Source organism: Triturus cristatus, chromosome 12 (assembly GCF_964204655.1).
Source record: "Triturus cristatus chromosome 12, aTriCri1.1, whole genome shotgun sequence".
Lineage (NCBI taxonomy): Eukaryota > Metazoa > Chordata > Amphibia > Caudata > Salamandridae > Triturus > Triturus cristatus.
The window spans coordinates 548,994,925-549,022,550 of NC_140595.1; the positions used below are offsets into that span (position 1 = coordinate 548,994,925).

The window sequence follows — 27,626 nt, forward strand, 5'->3', positions numbered from 1 at the left end:
TTTGTGTCCTTGTTCTCATTAAAAGTTTCTTGAATTTTTGAAACTGGTTGTGAGATTTTTATTGTGTTGTGTTTTGATTTTTTAATTGATTGGGTACTTCTAAATATGTTTCACACTTTTCCTAGGTTAAGCCTATCTACTCTGTGCCATAGCTACCAGGGGTTGAACTAAGACTTCAATTAGTGAAATTATGTTTAATCTGACAGGAGTTTGAATTTATTGGTAAAAGGAGTCACATCCACCCCTACTAATAAGAACCCATTTTCTTACAATTATGTCTGTAGTAACTAAATTTAACAGGGCCTTGTGAGCATAAATTACTTTCAGAATGTTACCCAAGATGACTCTCCAAACATTAACCCCTTCGCTGCTAGGCCTTTCCCCCCCCTGTGCTAAGCATTTTTTTGGCTATTTGGGGTAGTTTGTGCTTAGGCCCCTGTAACTTTTTGACCACATAAGCTATCCACTCCAAATTTGCATCCTTTTTGTCCAACATCTAATGGAAAAATGGGAAAAAAGGACTACAGATTAAAGCGTCTGTTTTTTTTCCCCTGCAAATGGTATCAAAAAAGGGGTTGTGGTGCTGAAATCAACATCTTCCCAGCTTTCAGGGACAAGGACACTTTTGTCAGAAAACCAAAATTCTTTACACAGTTTTGGCATTTTTCTGGGACATGTCCTATTTTGCTATTTTTTGTGCTTTCAGCCTCTTTCCAGTTAATGGTAGAAAATGGGTATAAAAGCAATAATGGATCCTGGAAAGCTATACATTTTTAGAAAAGTAGACAACATTCTGAATTCAGCAAGGGGTCATTTTTGTAGATCCTTCAAGGTTTCTTTATAGAAACTAACCGTTGAATATAGGAAAAATTGAAAATTAGTTGAAAAAAACAGCCATTTGTGTCAACGTTTTCACCTGTAACTTCTTTTAATTATGACAGCTGTTTGAAAGCAATATACCGTTACATCCGCAGGACCATTCTGGTTGTGAGGATATATAGGACTTGTAGGTTTACCAAGAATCCGACGAACCCAGAGCCAGTAACTGAGCAGCGTCTTGCAATGGTTTTTTATTATGTACCGAGTATATGGCAATTCATTTGGGAAAATATATACATGGAAAAATCGGTATGAAAGACACCTATGTATTGCTGAAATTGGAACAAAATATCGAGTTTAGAAACAGTAAATATTTGCACATTTCCGAATTGTGAGTACCCATACTAGCATGAGAATTATAGGTCATTTTTCAAAATGACTTCTTTTTTACACATTGTCTTTCATTTGGAAGGCAGAAATGCATCGAAAGTCAAAAGGTAATAACAGTTGCTCGACAATTCTGTCTTACCCTAAGTCTCCCAATAAAAATTGTACCTCACCTGTGTGGGTAGGCCTAGTGCCCGCAACAGGAAACGGCTCAAAACGCAAGGTGGAAACACTTTATTTTTACAGTGAAAACTGACCCTTTTTTGTAGAGTGCCTAGCTGTATATTTTGAACCCTAGCTCTGCCGGCACCTAGGGAAACCTTACAAACCTATACATTTTTGAAAACTAGACACCCAGGGTAATCCAGGATGGGGTGACTTGACTGGCTCTCACCAGGTTCTAATACCTAGAATCCCTTGCAAACCTCAAATTTTACACATTTTCCTCACATTTCTGTGGTGGAAAGTTCTGGAATCTGCGTGGATCCACAAAATTACCCCAACACCGCGTGCTCCAAAATCTTCCGAGGATAATGGTACCTCACTTGTGTGGGTAGGCCTAGTGCCCGCGACAGGAAACGGACCAAAACGCAACGTGGACACACCACATTTTCACTGTGAAATCCGACCCTTTTTTTTGCAAAGTGCCTAGCTGTAGATTTTGAACCCTAGCTTTGCCGGCAACTAGGGAAACATAGCAAACCTATACATGTTTGAAACCTAGACACCCAGGGGAATCCAGGATGGGGTAACTTGACTGGCTCTCACCAGGTTCTGTTACCCAGAATCCCTTGCAAACCTAAACATTTGTAAAAAAAAACACATTTTCTTCACATTTCTGTGGTGGAAAGTTCTGGAATCTGCGTGGATCCACAAAATTCCACCCATCCCGCATTCCCCAAAGTCTTCCAAGAAAAATGGTACCTCACTTGTGTGGGTAGGCCTTGTGCCCGCGGCAGGAAATGTCCCAAAACGCAACGTGGGCACACCACATTTTCACAGTGAAAACTGACCCTTCTTTTGCAAAGTGCCTAGCTGTCGATTCTGAACCCTAGCTCTGCCGGCACCTAAGGAAACCAAGCAAACCTATACATTTTTTAAAACTAGGCACCCAGGGGATTCCAGGGAGGTATGGCTTGCATGGATCCCCCAACGTTTTCTTACCCAGAATTCCCTGCAAACCTCAAATTTAGCAGAAAAAATAATTTTTTCCACACATTTTTGTGTGGGAAAGTTGTGGCATCACCAGGCTGACACAAATTTCCTACCACCCAGCCTTCCCCCAGGTCTCCTGGAAATCGGGGACTATTGCTCTGATATGCAACCAAGAGGGGCAGAAAGACTGGCTATTTTGTTTGGGTGAGTGGGGACATTGGGATGCCCATTCTGGGCAGCCCCCACCCCTACATATAAAGAAGGCCAGCATAATTGCTGCTGCCTCGTGGCTCTCTGCCAGCCCCGGGGGCAGATCAGAGGCTACTACCCCTATCTGCTTCCTGTGGGGGGGACAGAAAGACTGGCATATTTTGTGGGGGTCGGGGCATTCGCATGCCATTCTGGGCAGCCCATGCCCCGAACTTTGGAAAAATAAAAATCCCTGGTACCTAGTGGGCTTTCTGCCCGCCCGGAGGCTATTGCCCCACCTGCCTTCCAGGAGGGGCAGAAAGACTGTAACATTTTTTCTTTTGGGTGAGGGTATTTGAATGACAATTCTGGGCAGCCCCCACCCCTACGTATATATAAAAAAAAAATCCCTGGGGCCTAGTGGGCTTTCTGCCCCTCGGGGGGCAGATCGGGGGTTATTGCCCCCAATTTGCCTCTTGGGAGGGCAGAAAGTCCTCCTCTTACTTTGGGGGGTTAGGGTGGGGGCTTTGGCATGCCCATTCTGGGCAGCCCCTACCCCTGGCGCATAAAAAGAAGTCCCTGGCGTCTAGGGTGATTTCTGTCCCCCAAGGGGCAGAAAGACTGGAATTTTGTGGGGGGGAGGGATGGGGGCATTGGCATGCCCATCTTTGGCAGCCCACACCCCTAAATTAATCGTTAATAAAAAACCCTGATGTCTAGTGGGCCTGTTGCCCCCATCTGCCCCCCAGGGGGGGCAGGAAGACTGAATTTAGCCCCATAAATATCGGGGGAGCAAAGGCCCTTGCCCAAGGGGCCACTCCCCCCTCCCTGGGGCCTAGTGGGTGGATCCCCAAACAGGGATCCACTAGGGAGGGGTACCATTGGAAAGGGGAGATACTCTCCTTTCCAACGATACCTCTCCCAAATGGTTCGGTGCTGGGGGCTGAGATAGCCCCACAAGCACTCAAACACTACAACTGTAACAAAGTTTCAGTTTCGTTTTCAATCTAATGACGACAGCGCGCCAAGCGCGATCGTCATTAAATTGAAAACCAGTGAGGGGCCTTTGGAGGTTGGGGAAGGTTTCCCCACCTCCTGTGGCCCCCCCCAAAAAATGGAAATCCCTCTGCTGTTTGCAGCAGAGGGATTTCGTGCCCCTGCCCTCATGACGGAATGGTTCCATCACGAGCACAGGAGCACCGGTGCTCATGACGGAACCATTCCGTCATTAGCACAGAAGGGGTTAAGAGTTCTGTAATTCCCCCTGGTAATCAATTGTTGCCTTTACTAATTTACAGTCTGTTGTGCATCATATGTTGTGTTTATAGATTCAATAATCTCAAGCCATTTATCCTCTACATTTTACATCCCAATAGGCATGTTAGATCTACTCCCCTTACTTGGCAATACTATTTATGGCTGGGTGGGCAGCTCAGCAATTTTTCACATTTTCTAATTCAAGAAGAGCAGTTCCATTTGGTTGACCAAAGCAGAGGCTTATGGTACACAAAGGTCCACCAACGCTCCAATTACCTCATAGGAAAGATTTTGGCACAGCCTTTGGCTCATAAACTGAGATGCTGGGAAAACAATTTTCTCCATCATAGGGGTCATTATAAATCTGGTATAATGCCTAAAATGTGGTGCTGATAAAAAAGAAAAGTATTCTAGCACCACTAATCTAACAAAAGAGTGATAACTGTATTTTATCACAATGTCAGAACTAAATCTACCATTTATACCCCTTGTCTTAGAATCTAGTAAGAGAAAATAAACATCTTTACCTAGTACTTAACTGCTTTGAATAGGGAAGCTACAAGTATAAAACAGTGATTATCATTATATTTACCATCCATTTATCTATCTTTTCTTAACTTTTTGACTTCGGTGGACTCCCACTGAATGATGTTTGAAAATTGGAAGTCAGACACTCTGGCATAATCAAGTTCTACAACTTAAGCCTCAAACAATACTCACGAACTACAGAAACAAATACAAATCAAACATATAAATGATTAAATATTGTGGTTAATTCATAAACAAAACAGATAGAAAAATGTAAATTTAAATTATCATTTTTATAGGAAAAATGTGTTTTATTTCTCATAAAGTGATATTCTGTACTCCAGCATATCACATTCAATTTTTTGCTCCTAACACATGCTCTCTTTATGAAAGTGCATATTAATGTTTTAATAGAGGACACCAATCATCCATACAACAGTTTTCTGTTTCTGTGCTTATGCTACTCCCACGAATCAAGCTAAACTTTACAACATAGGCCCAAATTTACTAACACTTAATGCATGTGTGGTTTGTGTCACAAAAGTGAAGCAGACATGTTGCAAAGTGTTGTGGTGGGATTACTTTTATGACTTGCATTGGAAAGTTGCTGTAAGTAAGACAAACTAATGCTATGCATTAATTTGTGCTACTTTGCTTAAGAGGCTGCACCTTGGATTGTACATTGGCATTATAATGCAACCACCCATAGATCTTGAAAGAAATCCCTGTCTACAAACATTTTAAGACCAGGATTTGCTCCAAAAGTTTACACCTTCCTAAGGCAGACATAAAGGTGGAGCAACTATTAAAAGTCTCCACACTTTTCCAACTTTGCATGTCTTCTGCACTATGCAGAACATACACAAGTGGGACATTATAGCATCATAACTTGTGTACTGGAAGGGAACCCTCTGGGGGGAGAGAAGAACAATGTCATAATTTAAACGTCACTTTCTCTCCAGCTTTTTGACATAACACAACTGTGGTTGCTGCTATGTTTCATGACAACACTCAGTATATCTGTCCCCACATTTGTAACCTCCAATTTCAAATTCCTTCACATTTATGGAGCATTTTAAAATTTTCAGTTATCAATTTTGCTTTTTAAGAGTATGTACTTTATTAATCTGTAAGTCAACATTTGGATGGCCAGACACGCTCCGTAATAACCTAATAGTAAAGGAGCAGTAAACTTTAATGGCTATCAATTTAATAGACCAGATTTGTATGAGAGTTATACATTAAAACCAATACACATTGTTACCATACCCAGCATGTACAAGGTCCTAGGCAACCTGGGAAGATTCTCATAGATCCATTGGACATCTTAGTCTTTGATCCCCAGAGTAGAAGCCTAGTTGAAGTAAACAGAACTGTGAACACCCAGCTCCATTTTTGATTTTCATGTGGTTGAGGTTGCTGTGTGTTGTTGTGCTGGGCAGCATTTCTGCTTTTTAGTGTCTCCTTAGCATTCTTTTAGATTTGCAATTTCCTTTAAATAGAGTGTTTACTGCCTTGCACATATTTAAGCATTATCATTGCCATTTTTAAGTATATGATGTTGAAATTAATGTAATCATCTAGCTTCCTCCTCTAGAACTTAACAAATAATGGTAGAATATTTTCACAGAACCTCCCACTTTGTTTCCCAATGCATAAACACATCTGTTTGGGACAAGTAATGAGACTACTATTTAAGAAGCTGCCTAAGTGATGCAAGTGGGTTTATTCAGCATGCCATCATGTTCCTAACATCCAATTCAAATGATATAATTGGAAGTTCAATAATAAAGTTTTGGACATGACTTTAATAAGGCAATAATGTTGACTGAAGGTGAGTTATCATGAACCATATAGGCCATACTCTGGCCCTAATTAAGACTTCATGAGGACCGGAGGAATTGAATGTTTGATTCACAATAGAAATAAATTATCACAGCCATTTTGGTCCTTTGCTCTTTTATATGAAATCACCAATATCTCTGGTGTTTCTATATAATTCTGATTTGGATCTTCAGGTAATGTACAGGTGAAAGCGTTTTGCTCCAAGCAGGCTCATTTGTACTGGAAGTGACACATTTCTTCATAGTGTACACCAGACTACTGTTCAAAGCAATTGACAAGGTTAATCCAGTCCACCAACGAAAATGTCATATTTCTCAGAGATTTTAAGAGCTTTTAAATTTACTTTTGTTTCTTTATGAATCTCCTACAGTTTTTTCCTCAGAAGGGACACAAAATTTGTTTGAAGTTGTATACTCCCTCTGTTATGGTGCCTTGCAAAATGGCTTTATAACATCTACGTATCACTTTGGCCTGTTTGCATCCCCACATCAATTCCCAGTGCTTAGGGTAGTTTGGTGGAAGTCAACAGAAGCAGAGCAGCCAGGACTTCCACCTTCATCAAGTTTTTTTACCATAAGTTTAACTTGAGTTGTGATTTTTGTTTTTTCTTTTGTGACTAAAAACCAAGGCTGCTTAGGAAAACGATTAATTCATGCATTTCGTTCCAGAATAAAATATTTATTAAGTTTCAGGACTGAATTGGTTCTCTTTATAGGTCTTATTTTTAAACCCGTTCCTATATTTTCAATAACAAAGGATGGAATTCCCATGACTCAAAATCTGTATTCATTCTGTTGTAATCATGAAAATGTTTCTGGTGTAAATCATACTTTAAAGTAAGGTCTCATATTGTGTTGTAACATGTCTACAGAGCGTTCCTGCCCCTTTGTAGGGCCCAAATGTGCTTTTTGTGTTGTTGAGTACATATAGATTTTCTGTTTCTTGTGCACGGTCAAGGAAAGGTGTTGGTAAATGTGACACCTATAAATAGCGTATCCTGGTGTTGTGCCTGAGTCGAGAATGTGCTGCAAACCTTTCATGGGGACATGTAGCAGCATTCCACATAGGGAATTAGGTGCAAAGGGAGGGTGAGGTATAACCTTATCTGCATTATCTGCAAACCAGTGTAACTTATAGTTAAGGTTAATTGAGTCTGGAATTTGGGAGGCGCCAAATCTTTGTCGCTATTCTGAATTCATGGTGTCTATTGATTACTTTTATTCTCTTTTGTAGAATATTCAAGGGCTTCCAAGTCTGGAGAGAGCGCTTGTTCCCATTGTTGCAGGCTTGGTTGAAGTTCACTCCAGAGTTGCAGCGGTCAAAGTCTTGGAGGTATTGTTTGGCCACCAGTAAATGCTAAATGGTGTTCAGCTAGGAGTGTCATAATCTGAAATCATAGAGGGGCTGTTAGACTACCAGTAAATTAAATATGAAGTCCACCCTATGGACCTATGCCTCACGTTTTTTATATTCTGATTAAATACTATATGGAGACCACTAAGTTGCAAAAGAAGATCAAACTCTACAGGCACTGTTAAGCCACCCGCAAATACAATTTGGGATCCACCGAGGAATGACAGAAACCAAGGCCCTGGAGGCAATGTTGAGCCACAAATAAATTCTATGTAAAGTACACCAAGGCAAGGAGTATAAGAAGCTCAACCATTGGAGTTAAGCCATCAGTAACAATAATAATTAATTAATTATTTGGGTGAAAAGAAACATCCATAAAGGATAAAGTAAAACAGTCATGCAATGTAAAAATCATTACATACCGATAAAACATCGCAACTTATTAAAAACAAGACAAGAGAGTGGAGCCACACAAATCTAGGACAATACACCCCATTGTGCCAACAGTGACCTCATAAATACAATGCAATGAAAGATCAATCTATTCTTGATAGCCTAGATCTATGAGCTGCCCACTAAAACATATCACTGCATGAAGCGTATGGAAGTTTGGTAACAACTGCAGGTGCAAAAGTGCCACTTTGGCCTGCCTAAACTTCAGACTCCTTAATAAAGGCTGTTAGAAACGTTTTCTAGGCACTGAGAACAAATTACACAATAAAACAAAATGAAGCATGTCCTGTGGCGATCTGAGATCGCAGCCACAAGTGTCTCTGAGTTAGAGGAAGAAATCCAGGCAGAGAAGCTAGAAGATGGTGAAGTTAATTAAATGTGTAATCAAAAATCTGTCTTGGGCACTAGAAAGTGCAAGAAGAAATGGCTCCATACCGACACAGATTTTAACATTACATAAGCCCTCACTGTAGGTTTGCTGAGCTCAATATTTTCATGCTGGACAGTGGCAAATTTATGGTGTAAGTCTTTTGTGAAGTTAACATCCCTGGGACTTAAAGTGACATGTGCAAAAACAAAAAGGTCAGGCCTTCCCATGGCCTGAAAGTATTCCTTTATAGAACCTATCCATGGGATTTTATTACCATGTTCCAAAACCTGCTAAGATCAGGCGGTAATACCCTTCTCTCTGCATGTGCATATCTTTAGCCAGCAAAGTATGGGTTTAATTGCCACTTGGTCCACCAAATAATCAACTCCTAACTCTTCATGTACAGACCAAGTTGGCGTACCTTGGGGGATACCCAGGAAACAGAGCAAAAATCTGTGTTTTGTCACCGGTAACCTATGAGAGGGGAGGTACTCCCAAACCTCACTTCCGTATAACACTTTTGCGATGGCCTTGGATTTTGTAAGTTTTAAAATGGCCTCCGGTGCCCAAGAACTCAGCATGCTAGCAAAGCTGGTAATAGCCCCTGCAGATTTGTTCTGCTTGCTAAGCTTCAAATCTAAGAGGGCTCTCCACTGTAATCAATTATCAAATAACACTCCTAGGTATGGAATGACCGGGACCTTAGTGAGAGTGTGGAGACCAGCTTTAAAACTTTTCACATGAGACCCCTGACAACCTGCAACTAATACATACAACTTAGTAATATTAACAGACCGGTCCAGCCTGTCCATAAAAGAAATGAAACCCTCTATTAAAATCTGCAGCCCCCGGGCCGTGCAGGCCATAATAACTGTGTCATCGGCATAGAATAAAACTGGCAAGGATCTCCTCCCAACTCTATGGGAATTCGGCTAAAGTATAATTAAAATGATTTGTGAGTGCTCCCTCCTGTGTGTATCTCACTGTCGCTGTCATCTGGGTATGGAGTGATGTGAGCAAATGAACAATACAAGGGTCCACTCCCAAAGAAATTAAAATGTTCCACAACTTAGTCCGATTAACCCAATCCAATACAGACCTAAGGCCCAAGAAGGCTAGGTACAGTACACCTGGTTGAATCAGTGTGTATTTGGCAAAAGATACAGATTGAGGCATTGGTCTGTAGTTGACATGCCTTCACGGAAGCCAAATTGGACAACTGATAATATATGGTTATTTGTGGCCCACAAATACAATCTAGATAAGAAGACCCATTCCAGAACCTTAACTACAGCATCGATAAGGGAGATTGGGCGATAAGATTGTTGGTTGTTCTTGTCCCCTTTTTTGATATCTGGAATTATTGTCGCATATGACCAAGAGGGCAATGTCCCCTTTAAGGATGCCGCATTCAGGACTTGTGTTAAAACAGGGGCCTAGACCTCGATATTGTCGCGTAAGGAATCTGGAGGTATTCCATTGGGACCCATGGCCTTATTTAGCTAAACCAGCTTGATACTAGAATATACCTCATCCAAAGAGAAACTAATGGGGATTACATCTAGGCTAGGGGTTTACGTCTATGCTTGGCTCCACCAAGGGTCCTGCAGTATAAACCTTTTCAAAATGGGAGACCCACTGGTCTGGGGTAATATGATGGCACATAGTCTATTTAGCTGGTTCCGCAAAGCAGGGACCATTAATGATTTTCCAAAATAAGGCTTAATCCCTCAAATCTTCCACTTTGAGTAGGTCCTCCCAGGCCTGCTTTTGTAACTGGCACCTGTGTGCCTTCACCGACTCTTTGTAAAGGAGCCAGCACTGAGTCACTCTATCTTTCTCCCGTGGCACCTGCTTCAAGGCTACCTTTAGCCTCCTCAATGCTCGCGAACATTTGCGATCAAACCACGAGTGGGGAGCCTAGGCACTCCTCACTGTCTTTGTAGTTAAAAGACCAGAGACTACCTGGGTGATGGAGTTAAATTAACTCAATATGTCCTCACTCGAGGAATAAGGGTCCAAACAAAAGCCTAGCTCAAGTTGGCAAGTATGGAAAAGTCTATGATTTAAGGGCTTGGCATCCATGCATGACCAGAGTAAGCCCCTACCCTGATCTATTGGGATTAGAGGAGCCAGAGGTTTGCGAGGACTCCTAGTATAGATAACCATCCCCCTCAATAAAAGTGTCAGAGGGTTATGGTCGCTAAATGGATTATGTTCTATGCTAAAGGAGCCCGAGCCCACACCCAAAGACGCAGAAAAGAAAATAACATCTATAATAGTAGCAGAACCCCCACCTTTATAGGACAGGGGCGGGTGTGAGATAAGCCCAGTGTGCTAGTGGTCTAAGTTGTGTACAAGGTTATGGGAGGATAAGAGTTTAACTCGTTCCCTTCCGTAGTGTGCTTCATGTGGAAGTCCTATGAAAATGGGCAGGGTTGTGCAATTGCCGGGCTCTTTACCAAAGACGAACACAAATGGCAATTAAAATCCCCCACTAAAATAAGATTCATGTGCGCAAAACCATCCCACTTTTTACTGTGTAGGGCAGAATTTAGGGCATTAAAATTGGAGAACCTGCCCTTACCCTTCTTCAGGTTGTAGAAGTTGATTATGCTAAGTGGGGGCTCTCTGCCCACATGCAATGTTTTGCCGTGAAATACCTGGGAATCCCACTTTAAGGCCAGCAACTCCTTTGATAATTCTAAATTCACAAATATGATAAGGCCCCCGCTAGCTCTTCCAATATTGGAGTCTTGTGTTGGGCAAACGAAGGACTTATACTTTTCCAGAAAGAAGTTGTTCTTTGTCTCCCATGTTTCCTGTTGGCATATAATGTTATATGATTTTTTGTATGAAAGCCATCTGTCATCTGAAAACTTGGCAGACAAACCAGCTACTTTCCAGGAGATGAGATTGAATTCTCTTCCAGGATTGTTCTTTATACCTCCTTAGTGGGCTACAGAGAGGGAACATGTGATGCCTCATAATCACAAAGTCAATCCAGCTCATTAAGGCCCTCTAAGGGAGCATACTGATTTCTGGGTTGCAACTGCTGCCTCATAATTCCTTCGGAGAATCCACCCCCATGGGATTCCTTTCTCTGATTACTCATTGGGGGTCTGTAAAAAAAGTCCAGCGGAAGTAATTTAATGCATGATCCTGCGGAGAATGATTTGGATGCACCAAAGAGGTTTATCCGTGTTCACTCTGGAGAACGTGTGAAGATGATGATACAATCTGCATTAAACATTTTCCTTGATGAGCCTATCCAGGCCACCGTTCGCGCCATCAAAATATCTTGAAAATCCCTGGCCGAAAATCCAGAGTGCTGCGCTCGTCAATATGAGACTTTATTGATCAGTTGGGTGGTGGATTGCTCCTTGTGGGCAGCCAAGCCTGGAACCCCTGACAGAACCACAGTGTAAGGAGCACATGCTTTGGGGAGGTCAATCACTGGAGGCTGTAAAGCCTTGGAAGGTTGCACCCCAAGAGGGTTATCTACCCTACCTGGGGGCTGAATAATGCGCATGACAAAAGGCACCCCACCTCCCTCTAAGCTCAAGCTACTGGGCCCATGAGTAGCATACTGAGCCCACACTCCCTTGGGTGCATTAACACGTGAGGTACCATTACTACTCTGGGAGGTACCAGAGAATATAGGGTTCGGTAAAGGGACAGGCACTAACAAATTGTCAGGTGGAGGTTTAGCCAAAGAAGTTAAAACAATGTCCAAATTGCGTGCCAAGTCCCTAGATGCCGACTCCAACGTATCTATTTTAGTCTGCATCGGTGATGTAAGGTCAGTGAAGGTTGCCTTAATGTTGTGTAGTGCTGAGGCCAGCTGGTTCAACAGTTCCTCCATTTTGGGCCCTGATACATCACTCGCCTGGTCGTGTTGTGTAACTGCAGAAGGTTCTTTTGCCCTCCTGGCCTTCCTCTGCCATTTTGGAGCTGGGGGACTTGCCACGTCAATAGGTGGTGTAAACTGAAGAGGGAGGGATGCGGGCCTAGTGACTGCAGGCTCACAATGAGATGATTCGACTGGGTCCGGGTTTGAGTGCGAGAAGGATGGGGCTGGGGATGGAGCGGCCAAGGGAGCCTTGAAAACCAGAGATGGAGTGGATAAGAGAGATGGCCCGATCTTCCTGTTTCAACAGAGAGCCGTCTATATGCCCAGACTATCTCCTAGTATACTTTCGGATACCAGTCATAGGGAAGCTCAACCCATCAGGGGAGGCAAAGTCAGAACTCACTTATAGAGCTCTCCATAAAAGATATACCTTCACTTCAGAGTGCGCTCGACATGTCTACCCCCTCTCTGGTGGCCAACCCCGAATCGGATGCTCACTCTTTAGAAGACTGGCTGAGGACTAATATTGAGGCAGCTGCTTCACTGTCCACGCGCACCTCTAAGAGAACTGGCCATATGATGCCTTGGTTCGATGAATCTCTGAGAGCCAGCAAAAGTAAATACAAAGAACTGGAAAGAAAATGGCCGTGGCAATATCCTTTAGAGGACAGAAATTTTTATAAGGCAGCTCTCAAAACACACTACAAACGGACAAGGATAGCCAAAATTATTTATTTGGAAAATAGAATTGCAAACACTAACAATTGTGGCAAGGAAATCTTTAAAATCTTTAAAACGTTCACGGCTCCTAAGGCAGAGAACAAAGAAGCGCTGCCATCATCAGATTGGGCAAAGCAGGTGGCCCGTTCCTTTCATGATAAAAAAATGACGATCCAGCAGTCTTTTTCCAAGGAGGTGGAACACAATGCATCCTTTCCTCACACACAGCTGGGATGTGTCACTCCACCCTCTGTCACGGGGACACTCTCACTAAGGCCACCACTGTCACAAATGCCCACCGTCCAACTTGAGGACTTCCTTACATTCCTCTTGGGCTACCTTAAACACACCTGTCAATATGTACTCAACTCCTCGCTGGAAAAGGACGTTGTGCCTCCAATCTGGAAGCAGGCCAAAATCCTGCCTCTCCTGAAGAAACCAAATGCGGACCCCAACCCTCCCACTAACTATAGACCAATGCCACTTCTTCCTGCTTTCGCAAAGTAGTGAAGAAACATGTCTACAAGGTACTCATGGAGTACGCGGAGGTACACAATCTCTTGCACCCCACGCAATCCGTCTTTAGGGACAACTATAGCACCGAGTCTGCCCTACTGGAAGTGAGTGAAGACCTTAGAGATCAGCTGGATCGTGGGGGAAGAGCAATGCTCCTCTTACTTGATCTGTCAGCAGTTTTCGATACGGTGCCCCCCCAGGATGCTCTTACACAGATTTAGCAATATGGGCATAGAAGGGAAAGCATTGGCAGGATTACATACTTTTTGGAAAACAGGAAATATGTCATCTGGACCCCTCCATTCCTAGCCCCAATGCTAAGCATAAAGGTTAGAGTCCGTAGGGCTCCTCACTAAGTCCAACTCTGTTCAACCTGTACTTGTCACCGCTAGCATTATTAGCAGAGGCACAGGGCACAAAAATAGTCTCTTATGCTGCTGATACTCAGCTGATTTTTACACAAGCAAGAAAGGGGATGATTTCAAAGGGGATGCAATTAGATCCTGCCTCACCAAGGTTTTTAAATGGTTGATGCAGAACCAGCTAAAGTGTAATCCCGACTAAACCGAGATCGTATTCCGAGATTGTATTCCTTGGCCAACCAGTGGAGGACAATTAGAGTTGTGGTGGCCCGCAGATATCTCCCTCCCCCCAGAACTGCCCAATCAACAGTTAAAAACCTGGGTATCTACATCGATAATGCGCTCTCGATGCGGTCCCAGGTTCAAGCCCTAATAGGAACCTGTTTTGGAGTACTGCGGATACTGAAGACATTTCTGTTACTTCTTCCCCTGGGTTCCAGGAGGTTAGTGGTTCAGGCACTGATCACATCCAGACTAGACAATGCTAATGTCCTCTATCTGGGACTACCGGACTACCTTCTCCAACGCCTCCAGGTAGTGAAAAGTTCAGCAGCAAGGGCGATTCCTAAACTGAAACCCAGATCGCCTATGACCCACCCATCTGAAGTCCCTACAGTGGCTCCCAGTGAGGCAAAGCATAACATTTAAGGCCATGGTTATTTTCTTCAAAGCCTTCTACTTTCGAAAACGAGTCAGCCATTGCGTACCTACCAGGACACTCAGATCGTACTCCGCCGACCTGGCCTGTATTCCCAATAAAGGTCTGTGACGCAGAGGCAGTAGATCGTTCGGCTTCCTGGGAGCTCACGCTTGGAACAAACTGCCGGCAGCTCTTAGAGCAGTAACAATTCTCTCCCACTTTAAAAAATAGCTGAAAACATGGCTATTTAAGAACTAAGTCCCATGCAGGGAAGGCACATGTGAACTGTTAGCACCGGTACACTCCAGAGGGAGAAGCTGTGCGCTCTATAAATACTGGTCATTCATCCATCCATTCATTCATTCATTTGTTGTTAATAAGTCTCCCAGCCGTCGCCAAGAATGTATTAATGGTGAGGCACGGCTGCACCAAGGGGGTCACAGGCTGTGCCTTCCTTTGTCCTATATCGCTACATCAGGCAATGTCCTGAGGCAATTAATCCGACGGCCCAAGGTTACAAAGGAAAGGGCAGCGATGATTCACTTGGCTAGCACTTAAAAACAAAAGGCCAAGATATCTCAACATACAAAAATAATGCTGACTGTTGACCCAGTGACCAGCTTCAGGCCTCGGTTTGACGGCATTTATGAGAACTGTGCAGGGATCCAAGGCCAGACCCTAATGGCCAACCAACCAATAACGGGTGCAGAATAAACCAGTCTTAGCTGTACCCCCGCTGCGGGGATGAGGGAATGTTATAAGTGCTCCCGCAAATGTGACAACTGGCCCCCCGTTCTTATTAACAGTTGTGTAGCAGGAAGCCCTGCAGCATATAATCCCACCAGGGCATGGGACAAAGAGGGTCTACAGTCAACAAAGGATCCCCTACGGAGACCCACTCACTGTCTTCAAAAAGGTCCACAGTCCAAGCTCTAAGAAAAAGAGGGATGGCCCAGCCCAGCCTCTTCCAAGGTATGACGGGCTAAGATGGTCCCTTCTTGGCCCTGTCTTTGCCTAGGCCAATCCGGGGCAAGCCTGCGTGCGTCCTGCGCTTCGGGATGCCTTTTCTGGATTTATGGCACTCCTGCGCCACACTGCCACATCACACGTCACACCCCAAGGGCAAGGGCAAAAGCTGGTACGATGGAGGCAGAGGGTTTAACGAAGGAACAACCACCACCTAAAACGTCTCTCTTCGTGTCCCAGATTCCGACTACCCCGCTCCCCGGGATGCCCCTACGTCCCGTCACTTACCGCTGGAAGCCACAACTCCTGAGTTGTGGTGGCTTGTGCATCCTCCAGGATCCACCAATCCTCCGTCCAGGTGTCTGGGGCCTCTGGATCCTCTTCTTCGATGTCTTCTGGTGTGGTCCCAGCGGCAATCTCGCGCAGCGTCTCGGCGTCTCTTCCATCTTCCTGTTCCGGATACTTCCTACCAGCTGACACACCGGATGTCTCGTCGCCTTGTCTTTTCTGCCTGGCTTAACCTTTGTCTGATGTTGCTGATTGGTCGAAACGAGGATTCGTCCCGCGTCCCTCGGGATGTTTGGTTTCCAGGTCAGTTGCTTCGTTCTGCGGGATGAGGGAGAAGTCGTGCATTATTTCTGACCCCTTGGATGCCTCGTGGTCGTCATTACTGTAATGTTCACACACTGGGTTTGATGGGGTTTGGGTGATTTTAGAGGGTCCGCACCCAGAGTCTTCCTCACAACGCCTCTTCCAGAATGTGCAAATTAGTGTGACAAACGTTGGCCAAAATATAACTTCTGCATTTTATGCAAATTAAACCTTGTGCATAGGGAATACGTATGTGGCAAAATCTTTCGGAATAAATGGGACACAAAAGGAATCAGTCTAGGCGTAACTGAAGCAACCCTGTGGGTCTTCCACTAATGTCAGACATCCATCTTAGTTCACTGGCCAGTGAAGACCTTGGGGTAGACACAACTGGTAGGAGGGAGTGTGTCACCTGACTCAGGTCTCAAACCTGATCCTGGATAGGGAAAGTGGTCTTGTGGGGGTAAAACAGTAGTCCAATTACAGACTAATGGTATTGGACAGAAGGAAGCAGCCTGCCAGCTCAACTCTTGCTGGCCGATACACCATACTCAGATGGGGAACAGTGGCTTCCCCTCATACCTATGTGATCACCCCTTGCAGAATACACAGTGTCTGAAAGAAGCAGTTATGTTCTGGACTTTCTGCTGCTTCCCTTAATATCACTAACCACCATGTGTGCGGCTAAAATATTCACGCCCTAACATATGGGACCTACTTGCCCCATAGGAGAGTGAGGGGAGGAGACCCCTTTGGTCAAGGGTGTAAAAAGGAAGATCTCCCGCTTCTACACCTGCATCCGACTCCCTCGCCTCCTCGCTGGTAGATTTTTGTGGCATCACCAGGCTGACACAAATTTCCTACCACCCAGCATTCCCCCAGGTGTCCCGATAAAAATGGTGCATCACTCGTGTGGGAGGCCCAAATACCCACGAAAGGCAAGGGCCCGAAACGTATTGAGGCGACATCAAAATTGCCTATCACATAACGACCTGGTTTTGCAAGGTGGGTCACCTGGGTTTTTGGCCCAGTGCTCGGCGCCCAGCAAGGGAAACCTACCAAACCCACACATTTCTGAAAACTAGACAACCGAGGGATTCCAGGGCGGTATGGCTTGTGTGGATCCCCTAACGTTTTCTTACCCAGAATCCCCTGCAAACCTGACATTTAGCTGAAAAAATCACTTTTTCCACACATTTTTGTGTGGGAAAGTTGTGGCATCACTGGGTTGACACAAATTTCCTACCACCCAGTGTTCCTCCAGGTCTCCTGATAAAAATGGTGCCTCACTCGTGTGGGAGCCCCAAGTACCCGTGACAGTCAAGGGCCCAAAACGTATTGAGGCGGCATCAAAATTTCCTATCACAAAACGACCTGGTTTTGCAAGGGGGGTCACCTGGGTTTTTGGCCCCGTGCTCGGCGGCCAGCTAGGGAAACCTACCAAACCCACACATTTCTGAAAAATAGACATCCGGAGGATTCCAGGGAGATATGGCTTGCGTGGATCCCCCAACGTTTTCTTACCCAGAATTCCCTGCAAACCTCAAATTTACCTGAAAAAATAATTTTTTCCACACATTTTTGTGTGGGAAAGTTGTGGCATCACCAGGCTGACACAAATTTCCTACCACCCAGCGTTCCCCCAGGTCTCCTGATAAAAATGGTGCCTCACTCGTGTGGGAGGCCCAAGTACCTGCAACAGGCAACGGCCCAAAACATTTTGTGATAGGCAATCTTGATGTCGCCTTAATGCGTTTTGGGCACTTGCCTGTCATGGGTACTAGGGCCTCCCACACGAGTGATGCACCATTGTTATCGGGAGACCTGGGGGAACATTGGGTGGTAGGAAATTTGTGTCAGCCCAGTGATGCCCAAGCCGGGATCCACTAGGGAGGGGTACAATCTCCCCTTTCCAACGATACCTCTCCCAAGTGTTTTGGTGCTCGGGGGCTGAGATAGCCTCACGAGCACTGAAACACTACAGCTGAAAGAAAGTTTCAGTTTCGTTTTCAAGCTAATGACGACAGCGCGCCATTAGATTGAAAACCAGTGAGGGGCCTCTGGAGGTTGGAGAAGCTCTTCACCACCTCCTGTGGCCCAAAAAAAAATTGAAATCCCACTGCTGTTTGCAGCAGAGGGATTTCATGCCCCTGTCCTCATGACAGAATGGTTCCATCATGAGCACAGGAGCACCGGTGCTCATGATGGAACCATTCCGTCATGAGCACAGAAGGGGTTAAGAGTTCTGTAATTCCCACTGGTAATCAATTGTTGCCTTTACTAATTTACAGTCTGTTTTGCATCACATGTTGTGTTTATCGATTCAATAATCTCATGCCATTTATCCTCTACATTTTACATCCCAATAGGCATGTTAGATCTACTCCCCTTACTTGGTAATACTATTTATGGCTGGGTGGGCAGCTCAGCAATTTTTCAAATTTTCTAATGCAAGAAGAGCAGTTCCATTTGGTTGACCAAAGCAGAGACTAATGGTATACAAAGGTCCACCAACGCCCCAATGACCTCATAGGAAAGATTTTGGCACAGCCTTTAGCTCATAAACTGAGATACTGGAAAAACAATTTTCTCCATCATAGGGGTCATTATAAATTTGGTATAATGCCTAAAATGTGGTGCTGATAAAAAATAAAAGTATTCTAGCACCACTAATCTAACAAAAGAGTGATAACTGTATTTTATCACAATGTCAGAACTAAATCTACCATTTATACCCCTTGTCTTAGAATCTAGTAAGAGAAAATAAACATCTTCACGTAGTACTTAACTGCTTTGAATAGGGAAGCTACAAGTATAAAACAGTGATTATCATTATATTTACCATCCTTTTATATAGCTTTTCTTAACTTTTTGACTTCAGTGGACTCCCACTGAATGATTTTTGGAAATTGGAAGTCAGACACTCCGGCATAATCAAGTTCTACAACTTAAGCCTCAAACAATACTCACGAACTGCAGAAAAAATACAAATCAAACATATAAATGATTAAATATTGTTGTTAATTCATAAACAAAACAGATAGAAAAATTTAAATTAACATTTTTAAAGGAAAAATGTGTTTTATTTCTCATAAAGTGATATTCTGTACTCCAGCATATCACATTCTATTTTTTGCTCCTAACACATGCTCTCTTTATGAAAGTGCATATTAATGTTTTAATAGAGGACACCAATCATCCATACAACAGTTTTCTGTTTCTGTGCTTATGCTACTCCCACGAATCAAGCTAAACTTTACAACATAGGCCCAAATTTACTAACACTTAATGCAAGTGTGGTTTGTGTCACAAAAGTGAAGCAGACATGTTGCAAAGTGTTGCGGTGGGATTACTTTTATGACTTGCATTGGAAAGTTGCTGTAAGTAAGACAAACTAATGCTATGCATTAATTTGTGCTACTTTGCTTAAGAGGCTGCACCTTGGGTTGTACATTGGCATTATAATGCAACCACCCATAGATCTTGAAAGAAATCCCTGTCTACAAACATTTTAAGACAAGGATTTGCTCCAAAAGTTTACACCTTCCTAAGGCAGACATAAATGTGGAGCAACTATTAAAAGTCTCCACACTTTTCCAACTTTGCATGTCTTCTGCACTATGCAGAACATACACAAGTGGGACATTATAGCATCATAATTTGTGTACTGGAAGGGACCCCTCTGGGGGAGAAAAGAACAATGTCATAATTTAAAAGTCACTTTCTCTCCAGCTTTTTGACTTAACACAACTGTGGTTGCTGCTATGTTTCATGACAAAGCTCAGTAAATCTGCCCCCACATTTGTAACCTACAATTTCAAATTCCTTCACATTTATGGAGCATTTTAACATTTTCAGTTTTCAATTTTGCTTTTTAAGAGTATATACTTTATTAATCTGTAAGTCAACAATTGGATGGCCAGACACGCTCCATAATAACATAACAGTAAAGGAGCAGTAAACTTTAATGGCAAATAATTTAATAGACCAGATTTGTATGAGAGTTTTACATTAAAGCCGATACACATTGTTACCATGCCCAGCAGATACATGGTCCTAGGCAACCTGGGAAGATTCTCATAGATCCATTGGACATCTTAGTCTTTGATCCCCAGAGTAGAAGCCTAGTTGAAGTTAACAGAACTGTGAACACCCAGCTCCATTCTTGATTTTCGTTTGGTTGAGGTTGCTGTGTGTTGTTGTGCTGGGCAGCATTTCTGCTTTTTAGTGTCTCCTTAGGATTCTTTTAGATTTGCAATTTCCTTTAAATAGAGTGTTTACCGCCTTGCACATATTTAAGCATTCTCAATGCCATTTTTAAGTATATGATGTTGAAATTAATGTAATCATCTAGCTTCCTCCTCTAGAAATTAACAAATAATGGTAGAATATTTTCACAGAACCTCCCACTTTGTTTCCCAATGCATAAACACATCTGTCTGGGACAAGTTAAGAGACTACTATTTAAGAAGCTGCCTAAGTGATGCAAGTGGGTTTATTCAACATGCCATCATGTTCCTTACATCCAATTCAAATGATATAATTTGAAGGTGAATAATAATAAAGTTTTGGACCTGACTTTAATAAGGCAATAATGTTGACTCAAGGTGAGTTATCATGAACCCTATAGGCCATACTCTGGCCCTAATTAAGACTTCATGAGTACCGGAAGAACTGAATGTTTGATTCACAATAGAAATAAATTATCACAGCCATTTTGGTCCTTTGCTCTTTTATATGAAATCACCAATACCTCTGGTGCTTCTATACATTTCTGATTTGGATCTTCAGGTAATGTACAGGTGAAAGCGTTTTGCTCCAAGCAGGCTCATTTGTACTGTAAGTGACACATTTCTTCATAGTGTACACCAGACTAGTGTTCAAAGCAATTGACAAGGTTAATCCAGTGAAGTTGCCCCACCAACGAAAATGTCATATTTCTCAGAGATTTTAAGAGCTTTTAAATTTACTTTAGTTTCTTTATGAATCCCCTACATTTTTTTCCTCAGAAGGGACACAACATTTGTTTGAAGTTGTATACTCCCTCTGTTATGGTGCCTTGCAAAATGGCTTTATAACATCTAACAAATCACTTTGGCTTGTCTGCATCCCCACATCAATTCCCAGTGCTTAGGGTAGTTTGGTGGAAGTCAACACAGCCAGAGCAGCCAGGACTTCCACCTTCATCAAGTTGTTTTACCTTAAGTTTAACTTGAGTTGTGATTTTTGTTTTTTCTTTTGTGACTAAAAACCAAGGCTGCTTGGAAAAACAATTAATTCATGCATTTCGTTCAAGAAAAAAATATTTATTAAGTTCCAGGACTGAATTGGTTCTCCTTGTAGTACTTATTTTTAAACCTGTTCCTATATTTTCAATAACAATGGATGGAATTCCCATGACTCAAAATCTGTATTCATTCTGTTGTAATCATCAAAATGTTTCTGGTGTAAATCATACTTTAGAGTAAGGTCTCATATTGTGTTGTAACATGTCTAAAGAGCGTTCCTGCCCCTTGATAGGGCCCAAATGTGCTTTTTGTGTTGTTGAGTGCATATAGATATTCTGTTTGTTGTGCACGGTCAAGGAAAGGTGTTGGTAAATGTGCCACCTATAATTAGCGTATCCTGGTGTAGTGCCTGAGTACAGAATGTGCTGCAAACATTTCATGGGGACATGTAGCAGCATTCTACATAGGGAATTAGGTGCAAAGGGAGTGTGAGGTATAACCTTACCTGCATTATCTGCAAACCAGTGTAACTTATAGTTAAGGTGAATTGAGTCTGGAATTTGGGAGGCGCCAAATCTTTGACGCTATTCTGAATTCATGGTGTCTATTGATGACTTTTATTCTCTTTTGTAGAATAGTCAAGGGCTTCCAGTCTGGAGAGAGAGCTTGTTCCCATTGTTGCAGGCTTGGTGGAAGTCCACTCCAGAGTTGCAAAGGTCAAAGCCTTGGAGGTATTGTTTGGCCACCAGTAAATGCTAAATGGTGTTCAGCTAGGAGTGTCATAATCTGAAATCATAGAGGGCTGTTAGACTACCAGTAAATTAAATATGAAGTCCACCCTATAGACCTATGCCTCACGTTTTTTATATTCTGATTAAATACTATGTGGAGACCACTAAGGTGCAAAGGAAGATCAAACTCTACAGGCACTGTTAAGCCACCCGCAAATACAATTTGGGATCCACCGAGGAATGACAGAAACCAAGGCCCTGAACGCAATGTTGAGCCACAAATAAATACTATGTAAAGTATACCAAGGCAAGGAGTATAAGAAGCTCATCTACAAACACTACATGAAGGTCCTAAGTCGAAAAGTAAACAAAATGTCGCATGATGCTGTATGTGCTGTCCCTTACGTCAAAACATTAAAGCATTACTGCATCACTAGGCAGGAAGATTAAAGGGTCTATCGGGCCACCCTTAATGGCGGAGCTTCGTCATGTAAGACCCTAGGGGATCAGAGTCAGGGCCCCTACTCTCTTGAGCCACCCGGCTCTACTGGGTACCCGTCCCAATGATCCCCAACAAAGGAAATCTCCTGCCAAAAGTGTGCAACAATATTTCAAAGAATACAAAAAAGTGCAGTGCGATAATGTGATAGTGCTTTAAAAATGACTACGTGGTCAAAAAATCTGTTTAATGTGGATTGACCAGGTGTCATGTCTAAAAAACCAAATTAGTCAAAAAACTTATATATGACTACTTCCTGACTTGGTCTGTCTAGGTCGACATGTTTCAGCCGATCTGGTTGTTTTACCCGGCTTTCTTCAGGACCTATTAATAATGATGTCAAAAAAAGGCTACTGCAGGATCAATTTGGTAAACAATGGTGTAAATCAAATTCAAAAAATTCTCGTGAAAAAATGTTATGTGTCCAAAGCCACCCTACCAGACTAGCATGGTTTATGCTTTGATTAGGTGTAGTCACCTCTTCTTCTTTCCTAAAAGAGAAGATAGTAGGGGTCACAAATGATTTATGATGGGGTTTACACAGAACAACACAGCATCAGCGACTAATGTTTAATAGTGCCTCTCTTGGGCACCACTTAGTTTAAAGAATGGCCATCAAATGGTCCATATGAAAAGAGAACATTCTCTCAAAACATGCAGGATTGTAACTCACCCAGCGTTCTGTGGGAGAAAAGCCTCACCTCACCCGGCAGATTGCTCGGTATAGGAGGCACCGCTCTGTTAAAAATAATAAGGACACAAGAGAACGGGTTGTATAAACATATGCCAGTACTCAATGGTCCCTACATACAAGTTAACAAAAAACCAATCAACTCTTGACTCTCAGACCAACATACCCAATGCCTGACAAAACTGTGCCATGCACATTATTTCACTTTGAGTCTGCTTGGTGGTGATATCCTACAAAGCATTATTCGAATAAAGTCTAAACATATCACCATCTTATATGGTCATTTCAAATCAACAGTACACACCTCTGTTTACTGGTCGGGGTGTAGAGGTTAGAATGATAGAAAAACATGATAGAAAAACAGAGGGTGGTGCTATATCAAAGACCTAATCACAGAGGTTCAAAGTTCACCCATGTTGGTAATCTCGCATGTATTATCTTCAAAACAATCCTGAATCAAGGTACACGGTTACTAAATGCCTTACCTATCCGTCGAGACCTCAAACTGGACCTCGAGCAGTCTGGGAGGTAGCGACGTCTAGGTATAGGCTCCTTAAATAGCCGCTCCTGTTAATTGGGAATCGCGCCAAACCGCAGGTGTTGTGTTTCAAACTCTGCTGAGGGTAGATCATTACAGCGACGCGCATGCGTGAATACAAAGCCGCCACTCCCAATGATCAGGGTTGGCCACAGAAAGCATGCGTCGCATAGTGTATGTTGCGCATGTATTGAGACACTCACGCCGCTCTGACTGCGCATGCGCAGCCCGAAATGTCACCAACAGCTGCGCGTGCGTAGTACCACCGATCAATCGCGGCAGTGATTCGCGAAAACAACATGTTGTCCACTTATACTCCCATAGGAACTACTACAGTGTACGCGCCAGTGTGGACACAGTACCGGATTCACAGGTCCCAAAACGGAAACATAAAGAAAACAAGGCAGGGATAAACCTAGGCAGTGATCATCTTGGTCGTTATTACACAATGTATAACCACACCCATACTAACCAAAAGTCGCCTTGAAAGCCACTACACACCGCGCATGCGTAGTGATGCAAACCGAGCAGAGCATACAGTGTGTAGACACTGTTCAATCGTGCATCATACAGTCAAGAATTCTTGGTGTATGCAATACCGAACAATGTGCAGAACACGCGATGTTTTCACTGTTGGCAAGCACATCGTGTTGTTTATTTTGACTCTAAGTCATAATATATCTCCTGAACATTGTGATTTGTACGCTAGTGTGAACATGGTGTAAGACTTGGAGGGGAGGCCAGCCCAATTACTTCTCCAAAATCTGGATCGGAGGTTGTACTACTTCAAGCAGTATTAAATAAGCGAAACCAACGTTGAGGTATTATTCTGGACAATAGGGTACAGCATCTCAGTTAAATTACCCAAGTCTATCGGTGGAACAGGGCCCAAACGAGGCTAAAATATTAATGTAAGTATCCTACCTCTTAGGGTAAATGTACTAAATCCCAGAGTAGTATAGGCACCTATAGGGAACAACATAATGTTATTTGTAGCAGGATTAGGGAACTGTAACGTGTGTTATCTCCCTAAGTAGGTATACTAGTCCAAATCTCTCTATTAGTGTAGTCCTAGTCGTAGTCAATCTAGTTGATATCATCTAGATCTGTTGAAAGTAGGTATATTCAAGCTGTAATTGGAAATAGACCAGGTCTACTTAGATGTCCCAATCCATATAGTACTACGTGTCACACCGCCCAATGGCCCTCCAAAATCTCTGTGGCAGAATGGCAATGTATAGGATAGTCCACTCACTGTTAATCAGTTACAGAACAAAGGAAGTTTATATGTCTTGTGGAGTTATACACATACAGTGGCTATTCAGAAAGCGAGGGGTTGACAATCAAATGGATGTCCACGGAATGTTGTCGTTGAGTCCATGTGTGTCCGTTTTCATTTTAAAAATCCATTTCTGCTCTTTCACAAATAGAAATTTTGAGATGTCACTCACATGTGAGGGAATGAGCGGTCGTTCAAGCACAATCCATCTCATGTCGTCTGCTCTATGATGTTTTGCAAGAAAGTGGTCTGTCAGACATGTGGACTGTTTTCTGCACCGGATCGTGCTCTTGTGCTCGCTGATACGGAGCTTAATCTTCCTTGTTGTGTTGCCAATGTAATGCAGAGAGCAAGGGCACGTGATCATATAGATCACGCTCTCTGAATTACAGTTCGTATGGCTGTTCAGTATCCAAGGCCGTGCCGTACCAATATCAACGGAGGTGGTTTTTGAAGTCTGAGGGCAGACACTACATGACCCACATGGGTAGTGTCCCCTTACTGGTGGTAATGACCACAACGTTTTTTCACCCCGTATTTGTTCAGTCCGTGGTCGTGTGTGGACTAGACTATTGCGCAGACTGGGACCTTTTCTGAAAGCAAACAGAGGAGACGGAATGTTCTCTGCGGCCACGTTCAAAATGTGCCAATGCTTCCGTATCATCTTCTGCAGATTGTTTGAGAGGGTGCAGAAGGTAGTCACAAAAGTGAGCCTCTCATTAGGTGTCCTCATTGTGCTATTGTCCAAGAGGGCATCACGATGGTTATTGGATGCTCTTTTCCAAGCCTGTCGTACAAGTCTCCTGGGGTACTGGCGTGATTGCAAATGGTTAGCCAATACCTCTGCATGTTTGTGAAAGAGGTCTTTGGTGGAACAATTCCGTCTAACACGCAGAAACTGACCCACCGGGAGGTTCTCTCTTAAGGCCCTCGGATGGTGACTGTCGAATGACAAGAGAGAATTCCTGGACATTGGTTTCTTAAACAGCTCACAGTGTAACGAGTTGCCAATAGGGAAGATTGATATGTCAAGAAAAGACAAGCGTTGTTTGTCAAACTCTATCGTGAATTTCAGGAAAGTGTTTTGCTCATTAAGCCAGGCATGAAAGGCCTGAATCTCAAGGCTGGAGCCCCGCCACACCACCAAAATATCATCTATGTACCTCTTCCACAACACCAGATGTTTAAAAAAAGGGTTGTTGTGGTTCAGTACATGTTGTTGTTCAAAGAGGTGTACATAGAGGTTGGCGAGGCTCGGCGCAAAAACACTCCCCGTCGATGTACCAGAAATTTGTAAAAAGATCTGGTCCTCGAAACGAAAAAAGTTTTCGGTCATCGCTATTCTAGCGCACTGCATAATGAAATGGACCGGTGTTATGCTGTCAAGATCCCGTCTTTCCAGGAGCCCTCTGATGGACTCAAGGGTCTCCATTTGCGGGATGCATGTGTAGAGCGATTCTACATCAAAGCTCGCCAGAATGTCAGTTTCAGGATGGAAATCAATATCTGGCAGCAATCTCAAGACATCTGACGTGTCCTTTAGATAAGTTGGCATTTCTGACACCATAGGCCGTAGAAAAACATCTACGAACTTCGAGAGAGGCTCGAGGAGAGACCCTATCCCCGAGATGATGGGGCGTCCCGGAGGGGGTGTTTTGTTCTTATGTATTTTAGGGAGGCAGTAGAAATAAGGCATTACTGGATTATCTATCACTAGAAATCGAGCCTCTTGTGGCGTAATCCATCCCTCTGCCTCCCCTTCCTCAACCAGGTGTTTGATCTCAATGGTAAGCCTGTGTGTAGGGTCCGTGGCCAAAATACGATAGAATTTATCATCAGTAAGTTGTCGAAGACATTCCCTCTGGTAGGTGACCATGTCCTGTAGGACAGTGGCACCTCCCTTATCGGCTGGTTTGATAATGACGGACATGTCTGAACTGAGGTTGTGAAGAGCCTCTCTATCTTTCCTTGAGAAATTGCAAAAGCTGGTGGGCCGTGAGTCACATAATGCCATCATGTCGAATGTAACAGCTTTTTCGAAGGTGGAGACCTGAGAGGGAACTTGGTGTGCCATAGGTGTAAAGCTACTCTTGGGTCGTAACCCAGTATTCGTAGTCAGCATGTCATCAACAGAGGCGGTAGCATCATCTGTCGATCTGTTCTTAAAAAAGAAATGTATTCGAATTTTCCTGAAAAAGTTCTCAAGTTCGCATCTCATGGTGAATGGGTCACCTTGATAGGTGGGCACAAAACCCAAACCTCTGTTAAGGACACTTAGCTCACTTTCAGTTAGGGTTCGCGAACTCAGATTAACTACAAGATCGTTTCTCAACTGCTGATTGTGCTGTTGGTTTGCTGGAGACCGCCTCTGCTCCGAGTGTTCGGAAACGTTGGGTCCGGTTGCCAATGGACAGTTGTCGTGCCTCTCCGTTTGCCCCTCGTTCGGCCCGCCCCCTGTTGTATCTACGGGGTCGTGGGATGCAGGGCTATTATCCGAATCAAGGTCAGTGGTGGCCACCAGGACCCTGGGGCTACCAACCTCCCTTTCCATCGCATGCACCACCTTTCCCACCACAACCCCAGTTTTACCCTAACCAGCCTTTTTTAGATCAAGGCCCAGGCCGAACGAGGGGCAAACGGAGAGGCACGACAACTG

At 43.5% G+C, this 27,626-nt stretch overlaps 1 long non-coding RNA gene across 1 annotated transcript in view; it reads left to right on the forward strand.

Moving 5' to 3' along the window:
* Window positions 1–27,626, forward strand: part of LOC146776256 (uncharacterized) — an 84,177-nt gene that overhangs the window by 25,210 nt on the left and 31,341 nt on the right. Inside the window, exon 2 of the long non-coding RNA XR_014972347.1 lies at window positions 7,414–7,512. This is a non-coding gene — a long non-coding RNA (uncharacterized LOC146776256). The remainder of the gene's footprint in view (window positions 1–7,413; window positions 7,513–27,626) is intronic.